Here is a 10,000-nt window from a genome sequence, read left to right on the forward strand (position 1 = left end):
CTCATGGTCTCTCGTGTGTCTCGTGTGTCTCATGGTCTCTCGTGTGTCTCCTGGTCTCTCGTGTGTCTCATGGTCTCTCGTGTGTCTCATGGTCTCTCGTGTGTCTCGTGGTCTCTCCTGTGTCTCGTGGTCTCTCCTGTGTCTCATGGTCTCTCCTGTGTCTCATGGTCTCTCCTGTGTCTCATGGTCTCTCCTGTGTCTCATGGTCTCTCGTGTGTCTCATGGTCTCTCCTGTGTCTCATGGTCTCTCGTGTGTCTCGTGTGTCTCATGGTCTCTCGTGTGTCTCATGGTCTCTCATGTGTCTCATGGTCTCTCCTGTGTCTCATGGTCTCTCGTGTGTCTCCTGGTCTCTCCTGTGTCTCATGGTCTCTCGTGTGTCTCCTGGTCTCTCGTGTGTCTCATGGTCTCTCGTGTGTCTCATGGTCTCTCGTGTGTCTCGTGTGTCTCATGGTCTCTCGTGTGTCTCCTGGTCTCTCGTGTGTCTCATTGTCTCTCGTGTGTCTCGTGTGTCTCATGGTCTCTCGTGTGTCTCCTGGTCTCTCGTGTGTCTCATGGTCTCTCGTGTGTCTCCTGGTCTCTCGTGTGTCTCATGGTCTCTCGTGTGTCTCATGGTCTCTCGTGTGTCTCATGGTCTCTCGTGTGTCTCGTGTGTCTCATGGTCTCTCGTGTGTCTCCTGGTCTCTCGTGTGTCTCATGGTCTCTCGTGTGTCTCATGGTCTCTCGTGTGTCTCGTGGTCTCTCCTGTGTCTCGTGGTCTCTCCTGTGTCTCATGGTCTCTCCTGTGTCTCCTGGTCTCTCGTGTGTCTCCTGGTCTCTCGTGTGTCTCATGGTCTCTCGTGTGTCTCATGGTCTCTCGTGTGTCTCATGGTCTCTCGTGTGTCTCATGGTCTCTCGTGTGTCTCGTGTGTCTCATGGTCTCTCGTGTGTCTCCTGGTCTCTCGTGTGTCTCATGGTCTCTCGTGTGTCTCGTGGTCTCTCGTGTGTCTCGTGGTCTCTCGTGTGTCTCGTGGTCTCTCCTGTGTCTCGTGGTCTCTCCTGTGTCTCGTGGTCTCTCCTGTGTCTCATGGTCTCTCCTGTTTCTCATGGTCTCTCCTGTGTCTCATGGTCTCTCGTGTGTCTCCTGGTCTCTCGTGTGTCTCATGGTCTCTCCTGTGTCTCATGGTCTCTCGTGTGTCTCGTGTGTCTCATGGTCTCTCGTGTGTCTCATGGTCTCTCGTGTGTCTCATGGTCTCATGTGTCTCATGGTCTCTCCTGTGTCTCATGGTCTCTCGTGTGTCTCCTGGTCTCTCCTGTGTCTCATGGTCTCTCGTGTGTCTCCTGGTCTCTCGTGTGTCTCATGGTCTCTCGTGTGTCTCCTGGTCTCTCGTGTGTCTCATGGTCTCTCGTGTGTCTCATGGTCTCTCCTGTGTCTCATGGTCTCTCGTGTGTCTCGTGGTCTCTCGTGTGTCTCTTGGTCTCTCGTGTGTCTCATGGTCTCTCGTGTGTCTCGTGTGTCTCATGGTCTCTCGTGTGTCTCATGGTCTCTCGTGTGTCTCGTGTGTCTCATGGTCTCTCGTGTGTCTCCTGGTCTCTCGTGTGTCTCATGGTCTCTCGTGTGTCTCATGGTCTCTCGTGTGTCTCGTGGTCTCTCCTGTGTCTCGTGGTCTCTCCTGTGTCTCATGGTCTCTCCTGTGTCTCATGGTCTCTCCTGTGTCTCATGGTCTCTCCTGTGTCTCATGGTCTCTCGTGTGTCTCATGGTCTCTCCTGTGTCTCATGGTCTCTCGTGTGTCTCGTGTGTCTCATGGTCTCTCGTGTGTCTCATGGTCTCTCGTGTGTCTCATGGTCTCATGTGTCTCATGGTCTCTCCTGTGTCTCATGGTCTCTCGTGTGTCTCCTGGTCTCTCCTGTGTCTCATGGTCTCTCGTGTGTCTCCTGGTCTCTCGTGTGTCTCATGGTCTCTCCTGTGTCTCATGGTCTCTCGTGTGTCTCGTGGTCTCTCGTGTGTCTCATGGTCTCTCGTGTGTCTCATGGTGTCTCGTGTGTCTCATGGTCTCTCGTGTGTCTCCTGGTCTCTCGTGTGTCTCATGGTCTCTCGTGTGTCTCCTGGTCTCTCGTGTGTCTCATGGTCTCTCGTGTGTCTCCTGGTCTCTCGTGTGTCTCATGGTCTCTCGTGTGTCTCATGGTCTCTCGTGTGTCTCCTGGTCTCTCGTGTGTCTCATGGTCTCTCGTGTGTCTCATGGTCTCTCGTGTGTCTCATGGTCTCTCCTGTGTCTCCTGGTCTCTCATGGTCTCTCGTGTGTCTCATGGTCTCTCGTGTGTCTTCTGGTCTCTCGTGTGTCTCATGGTCTCTCCTGTGTCTCATGGTCTCTCCTGTGTCTCATGGTCTCTCCTGTGTCTCATGGTCTCTCCTGTGTCTCATGGTCTCTCGTGTGTCTCCTGGTCTCTCGTGTGTCTCATGGTCTCTCCTGTGTCTCATGGTCTCTCGTGTGTCTCGTGTGTCTCATGGTCTCTCGTGTGTCTCATGGTCTCTCGTGTGTCTCATGGTCTCATGTGTCTCATGGTCTCTCCTGTGTCTCATGGTCTCTCGTGTGTCTCCTGGTCTCTCCTGTGTCTCATGGTCTCTCGTGTGTCTCCTGGTCTCTCGTGTGTCTCATGGTCTCTCCTGTGTCTCATGGTCTCTCGTGTGTCTCGTGGTCTCTCGTGTGTCTCATGGTCTCTCGTGTGTCTCATGGTGTCTCGTGTGTCTCATGGTCTCTCGTGTGTCTCCTGGTCTCTCGTGTGTCTCATGGTCTCTCGTGTGTCTCCTGGTCTCTCGTGTGTCTCATGGTCTCTCGTGTGTCTCCTGGTCTCTCGTGTGTCTCATGGTCTCTCGTGTGTCTCATGGTCTCTCGTGTGTCTCCTGGTCTCTCGTGTGTCTCATGGTCTCTCGTGTGTCTCATGGTCTCTCGTGTGTCTCATGGTCTCTCCTGTGTCTCCTGGTCTCTCATGGTCTCTCGTGTGTCTCATGGTCTCTCGTGTGTCTTCTGGTCTCTCGTGTGTCTCATGGTCTCTCCTGTGTCTCATGGTCTCTCCTGTGTCTCATGGTCTCTCCTGTGTCTCATGGTCTCTCCTGTGTCTCATGGTCTCTCGTGTGTCTCCTGGTCTCTCGTGTGTCTCATGGTCTCTCCTGTGTCTCATGGTCTCTCGTGTGTCTCGTGTGTCTCATGGTCTCTCGTGTGTCTCATGGTCTCTCGTGTGTCTCCTGGTCTCTCGTGTGTCTCCTGGTCTCTCGTGTGTCTCATGGTCTCTCGTGTGTCTCATGGTCTCTCCTGTGTCTCATGGTCTCTCGTGTGTCTCGTGGTCTCTCGTGTGTCTCTTGGTCTCTCGTGTGTCTCATGGTCTCTCGTGTGTCTCGTGTGTCTCATGGTCTCTCGTGTGTCTCATGGTCTCTCGTGTGTCTCGTGTGTCTCATGGTCTCTCGTGTGTCTCCTGGTCTCTCGTGTGTCTCATGGTCTCTCGTGTGTCTCATGGTCTCTCGTGTGTCTCGTGGTCTCTCCTGTGTCTCGTGGTCTCTCCTGTGTCTCATGGTCTCTCCTGTGTCTCATGGTCTCTCCTGTGTCTCATGGTCTCTCCTGTGTCTCATGGTCTCTCGTGTGTCTCATGGTCTCTCCTGTGTCTCATGGTCTCTCGTGTGTCTCGTGTGTCTCATGGTCTCTCGTGTGTCTCATGGTCTCTCGTGTGTCTCATGGTCTCATGTGTCTCATGGTCTCTCCTGTGTCTCATGGTCTCTCGTGTGTCTCCTGGTCTCTCCTGTGTCTCATGGTCTCTCGTGTGTCTCCTGGTCTCTCGTGTGTCTCATGGTCTCTCCTGTGTCTCATGGTCTCTCGTGTGTCTCGTGGTCTCTCGTGTGTCTCATGGTCTCTCGTGTGTCTCATGGTGTCTCGTGTGTCTCATGGTCTCTCGTGTGTCTCCTGGTCTCTCGTGTGTCTCATGGTCTCTCGTGTGTCTCCTGGTCTCTCGTGTGTCTCATGGTCTCTCGTGTGTCTCATGGTCTCTCGTGTGTCTCCTGGTCTCTCGTGTGTCTCATGGTCTCTCGTGTGTCTCATGGTCTCTCGTGTGTCTCATGGTCTCTCCTGTGTCTCCTGGTCTCTCATGGTCTCTCGTGTGTCTCATGGTCTCTCGTGTGTCTTCTGGTCTCTCGTGTGTCTCATGGTCTCTCCTGTGTCTCATGGTCTCTCCTGTGTCTCATGGTCTCTCCTGTGTCTCATGGTCTCTCCTGTGTCTCATGGTCTCTCGTGTGTCTCCTGGTCTCTCGTGTGTCTCATGGTCTCTCCTGTGTCTCATGGTCTCTCGTGTGTCTCGTGTGTCTCATGGTCTCTCGTGTGTCTCATGGTCTCTCGTGTGTCTCATGGTCTCATGTGTCTCATGGTCTCTCCTGTGTCTCATGGTCTCTCGTGTGTCTCCTGGTCTCTCCTGTGTCTCATGGTCTCTCGTGTGTCTCCTGGTCTCTCGTGTGTCTCATGGTCTCTCCTGTGTCTCATGGTCTCTCGTGTGTCTCGTGGTCTCTCGTGTGTCTCATGGTCTCTCGTGTGTCTCATGGTGTCTCGTGTGTCTCATGGTCTCTCGTGTGTCTCCTGGTCTCTCGTGTGTCTCATGGTCTCTCGTGTGTCTCCTGGTCTCTCGTGTGTCTCATGGTCTCTCGTGTGTCTCCTGGTCTCTCGTGTGTCTCATGGTCTCTCGTGTGTCTCATGGTCTCTCGTGTGTCTCCTGGTCTCTCGTGTGTCTCATGGTCTCTCGTGTGTCTCATGGTCTCTCGTGTGTCTCATGGTCTCTCCTGTGTCTCCTGGTCTCTCATGGTCTCTCGTGTGTCTCATGGTCTCTCGTGTGTCTTCTGGTCTCTCGTGTGTCTCATGGTCTCTCCTGTGTCTCATGGTCTCTCCTGTGTCTCATGGTCTCTCCTGTGTCTCATGGTCTCTCCTGTGTCTCATGGTCTCTCGTGTGTCTCCTGGTCTCTCGTGTGTCTCATGGTCTCTCCTGTGTCTCATGGTCTCTCGTGTGTCTCGTGTGTCTCATGGTCTCTCGTGTGTCTCATGGTCTCTCGTGTGTCTCCTGGTCTCTCCTGTGTCTCATGGTCTCTCGTGTGTCTCCTGGTCTCTCGTGTGTCTCATGGTCTCTCCTGTGTCTCATGGTCTCTCGTGTGTCTCGTGTGTCTCATGGTCTCTCGTGTGTCTCATGGTCTCTCGTGTGTCTCATGGTCTCTCGTGTGTCTCATGGTCTCTCCTGTGTCTCCTGGTCTCTCATGGTCTCTCGTGTGTCTCATGGTCTCTCGTGTGTCTCCTGGTCTCTCGTGTGTCTCATGGTCTCTCCTGTGTCTCATGGTCTCTCCTGTGTCTCATGGTCTCTCCTGTGTCTCATGGTCTCTCGTGTGTCTCCTGGTCTCTCGTGTGTCTCATGGTCTCTCCTGTGTCTCATGGTCTCTCGTGTGTCTCATGGTCTCTCGTGTGTCTCCTGGTCTCTCCTGTGTCTCATGGTCTCTCGTGTGTCTCCTGGTCTCTCGTGTGTCTCATGGTCTCTCCTGTGTCTCATGGTCTCTCGTGTGTCTCGTGTGTCTCATGGTCTCTCGTGTGTCTCATGGTCTCTCATGTGTCTCATGGTCTCTCCTGTGTCTCATGGTCTCTCGTGTGTCTCCTGGTCTCTCCTGTGTCTCATGGTCTCTCGTGTGTCTCCTGGTCTCTCGTGTGTCTCATGGTCTCTCGTGTGTCTCATGGTCTCTCGTGTGTCTCGTGTGTCTCATGGTCTCTCGTGTGTCTCCTGGTCTCTCGTGTGTCTCATGGTCTCTCGTGTGTCTCATGGTCTCTCGTGTGTCTCGTGGTCTCTCCTGTGTCTCGTGGTCTCTCCTGTGTCTCATGGTCTCTCCTGTGTCTCCTGGTCTCTCGTGTGTCTCCTGGTCTCTCGTGTGTCTCATGGTCTCTCGTGTGTCTCATGGTCTCTCGTGTGTCTCATGGTCTCTCGTGTGTCTCATGGTCTCTCGTGTGTCTCGTGTGTCTCATGGTCTCTCGTGTGTCTCCTGGTCTCTCGTGTGTCTCATGGTCTCTCGTGTGTCTCATGGTCTCTCGTGTGTCTCGTGGTCTCTCGTGTGTCTCGTGGTCTCTCCTGTGTCTCGTGGTCTCTCCTGTGTCTCGTGGTCTCTCCTGTGTCTCATGGTCTCTCCTGTTTCTCATGGTCTCTCCTGTGTCTCATGGTCTCTCGTGTGTCTCCTGGTCTCTCGTGTGTCTCATGGTCTCTCCTGTGTCTCATGGTCTCTCGTGTGTCTCGTGTGTCTCATGGTCTCTCGTGTGTCTCATGGTCTCTCGTGTGTCTCATGGTCTCATGTGTCTCATGGTCTCTCCTGTGTCTCATGGTCTCTCGTGTGTCTCCTGGTCTCTCCTGTGTCTCATGGTCTCTCGTGTGTCTCCTGGTCTCTCGTGTGTCTCATGGTCTCTCGTGTGTCTCCTGGTCTCTCGTGTGTCTCATGGTCTCTCGTGTGTCTCATGGTCTCTCCTGTGTCTCATGGTCTCTCGTGTGTCTCGTGGTCTCTCGTGTGTCTCTTGGTCTCTCGTGTGTCTCATGGTCTCTCGTGTGTCTCGTGTGTCTCATGGTCTCTCGTGTGTCTCATGGTCTCTCGTGTGTCTCGTGTGTCTCATGGTCTCTCGTGTGTCTCCTGGTCTCTCGTGTGTCTCATGGTCTCTCGTGTGTCTCATGGTCTCTCGTGTGTCTCGTGGTCTCTCCTGTGTCTCGTGGTCTCTCCTGTGTCTCATGGTCTCTCCTGTGTCTCATGGTCTCTCCTGTGTCTCATGGTCTCTCCTGTGTCTCATGGTCTCTCGTGTGTCTCATGGTCTCTCCTGTGTCTCATGGTCTCTCGTGTGTCTCGTGTGTCTCATGGTCTCTCGTGTGTCTCATGGTCTCTCATGTGTCTCATGGTCTCTCCTGTGTCTCATGGTCTCTCGTGTGTCTCCTGGTCTCTCCTGTGTCTCATGGTCTCTCGTGTGTCTCCTGGTCTCTCGTGTGTCTCATGGTCTCTCGTGTGTCTCATGGTCTCTCGTGTGTCTCGTGTGTCTCATGGTCTCTCGTGTGTCTCCTGGTCTCTCGTGTGTCTCATTGTCTCTCGTGTGTCTCGTGTGTCTCATGGTCTCTCGTGTGTCTCCTGGTCTCTCGTGTGTCTCATGGTCTCTCGTGTGTCTCCTGGTCTCTCGTGTGTCTCATGGTCTCTCGTGTGTCTCATGGTCTCTCGTGTGTCTCATGGTCTCTCGTGTGTCTCGTGTGTCTCATGGTCTCTCGTGTGTCTCCTGGTCTCTCGTGTGTCTCATGGTCTCTCGTGTGTCTCATGGTCTCTCGTGTGTCTCGTGGTCTCTCCTGTGTCTCGTGGTCTCTCCTGTGTCTCATGGTCTCTCCTGTGTCTCCTGGTCTCTCGTGTGTCTCCTGGTCTCTCGTGTGTCTCATGGTCTCTCGTGTGTCTCATGGTCTCTCGTGTGTCTCATGGTCTCTCGTGTGTCTCATGGTCTCTCGTGTGTCTCGTGTGTCTCATGGTCTCTCGTGTGTCTCCTGGTCTCTCGTGTGTCTCATGGTCTCTCGTGTGTCTCGTGGTCTCTCGTGTGTCTCGTGGTCTCTCGTGTGTCTCGTGGTCTCTCCTGTGTCTCGTGGTCTCTCCTGTGTCTCGTGGTCTCTCCTGTGTCTCATGGTCTCTCCTGTTTCTCATGGTCTCTCCTGTGTCTCATGGTCTCTCGTGTGTCTCCTGGTCTCTCGTGTGTCTCATGGTCTCTCCTGTGTCTCATGGTCTCTCGTGTGTCTCGTGTGTCTCATGGTCTCTCGTGTGTCTCATGGTCTCTCGTGTGTCTCATGGTCTCATGTGTCTCATGGTCTCTCCTGTGTCTCATGGTCTCTCGTGTGTCTCCTGGTCTCTCCTGTGTCTCATGGTCTCTCGTGTGTCTCCTGGTCTCTCGTGTGTCTCATGGTCTCTCGTGTGTCTCCTGGTCTCTCGTGTGTCTCATGGTCTCTCGTGTGTCTCATGGTCTCTCCTGTGTCTCATGGTCTCTCGTGTGTCTCGTGGTCTCTCGTGTGTCTCTTGGTCTCTCGTGTGTCTCATGGTCTCTCGTGTGTCTCGTGTGTCTCATGGTCTCTCGTGTGTCTCATGGTCTCTCGTGTGTCTCGTGTGTCTCATGGTCTCTCGTGTGTCTCCTGGTCTCTCGTGTGTCTCATGGTCTCTCGTGTGTCTCATGGTCTCTCGTGTGTCTCGTGGTCTCTCCTGTGTCTCGTGGTCTCTCCTGTGTCTCATGGTCTCTCCTGTGTCTCATGGTCTCTCCTGTGTCTCATGGTCTCTCCTGTGTCTCATGGTCTCTCGTGTGTCTCATGGTCTCTCCTGTGTCTCATGGTCTCTCGTGTGTCTCGTGTGTCTCATGGTCTCTCGTGTGTCTCATGGTCTCTCGTGTGTCTCATGGTCTCATGTGTCTCATGGTCTCTCCTGTGTCTCATGGTCTCTCGTGTGTCTCCTGGTCTCTCCTGTGTCTCATGGTCTCTCGTGTGTCTCCTGGTCTCTCGTGTGTCTCATGGTCTCTCCTGTGTCTCATGGTCTCTCGTGTGTCTCGTGGTCTCTCGTGTGTCTCATGGTCTCTCGTGTGTCTCATGGTGTCTCGTGTGTCTCATGGTCTCTCGTGTGTCTCCTGGTCTCTCGTGTGTCTCATGGTCTCTCGTGTGTCTCCTGGTCTCTCGTGTGTCTCATGGTCTCTCGTGTGTCTCCTGGTCTCTCGTGTGTCTCATGGTCTCTCGTGTGTCTCATGGTCTCTCGTGTGTCTCCTGGTCTCTCGTGTGTCTCATGGTCTCTCGTGTGTCTCATGGTCTCTCGTGTGTCTCATGGTCTCTCCTGTGTCTCCTGGTCTCTCATGGTCTCTCGTGTGTCTCATGGTCTCTCGTGTGTCTTCTGGTCTCTCGTGTGTCTCATGGTCTCTCCTGTGTCTCATGGTCTCTCCTGTGTCTCATGGTCTCTCCTGTGTCTCATGGTCTCTCCTGTGTCTCATGGTCTCTCGTGTGTCTCCTGGTCTCTCGTGTGTCTCATGGTCTCTCCTGTGTCTCATGGTCTCTCGTGTGTCTCGTGTGTCTCATGGTCTCTCGTGTGTCTCATGGTCTCTCGTGTGTCTCATGGTCTCATGTGTCTCATGGTCTCTCGTGTGTCTCATGGTCTCTCGTGTGTCTCCTGGTCTCTCCTGTGTCTCATGGTCTCTCGTGTGTCTCCTGGTCTCTCGTGTGTCTCATGGTCTCTCCTGTGTCTCATGGTCTCTCGTGTGTCTCGTGGTCTCTCGTGTGTCTCATGGTCTCTCGTGTGTCTCATGGTGTCTCGTGTGTCTCATGGTCTCTCGTGTGTCTCCTGGTCTCTCGTGTGTCTCATGGTCTCTCGTGTGTCTCCTGGTCTCTCGTGTGTCTCATGGTCTCTCGTGTGTCTCCTGGTCTCTCGTGTGTCTCATGGTCTCTCGTGTGTCTCATGGTCTCTCGTGTGTCTCCTGGTCTCTCGTGTGTCTCATGGTCTCTCGTGTGTCTCATGGTCTCTCGTGTGTCTCATGGTCTCTCGTGTGTCTCCTGGTCTCTCATGGTCTCTCGTGTGTCTCATGGTCTCTCGTGTGTCTTCTGGTCTCTCGTGTGTCTCATGGTCTCTCCTGTGTCTCATGGTCTCTCCTGTGTCTCATGGTCTCTCCTGTGTCTCATGGTCTCTCCTGTGTCTCATGGTCTCTCGTGTGTCTCCTGGTCTCTCGTGTGTCTCATGGTCTCTCCTGTGTCTCATGGTCTCTCGTGTGTCTCGTGTGTCTCATGGTCTCTCGTGTGTCTCATGGTCTCTCGTGTGTCTCCTGGTCTCTCCTGTGTCTCATGGTCTCTCGTGTGTCTCCTGGTCTCTCGTGTGTCTCATGGTCTCTCCTGTGTCTCATGGTCTCTCGTGTGTCTCGTGTGTCTCATGGTCTCTCGTGTGTCTCATGGTCTCTCGTGTGTCTCATGGTCTCTCGTGTGTCTCATGGTCT

This window comes from Sebastes fasciatus (genome assembly GCF_043250625.1).
Source record: "Sebastes fasciatus isolate fSebFas1 chromosome 14 unlocalized genomic scaffold, fSebFas1.pri SUPER_14_unloc_1, whole genome shotgun sequence".
Taxonomy (NCBI): domain Eukaryota; kingdom Metazoa; phylum Chordata; class Actinopteri; order Perciformes; family Sebastidae; genus Sebastes; species Sebastes fasciatus.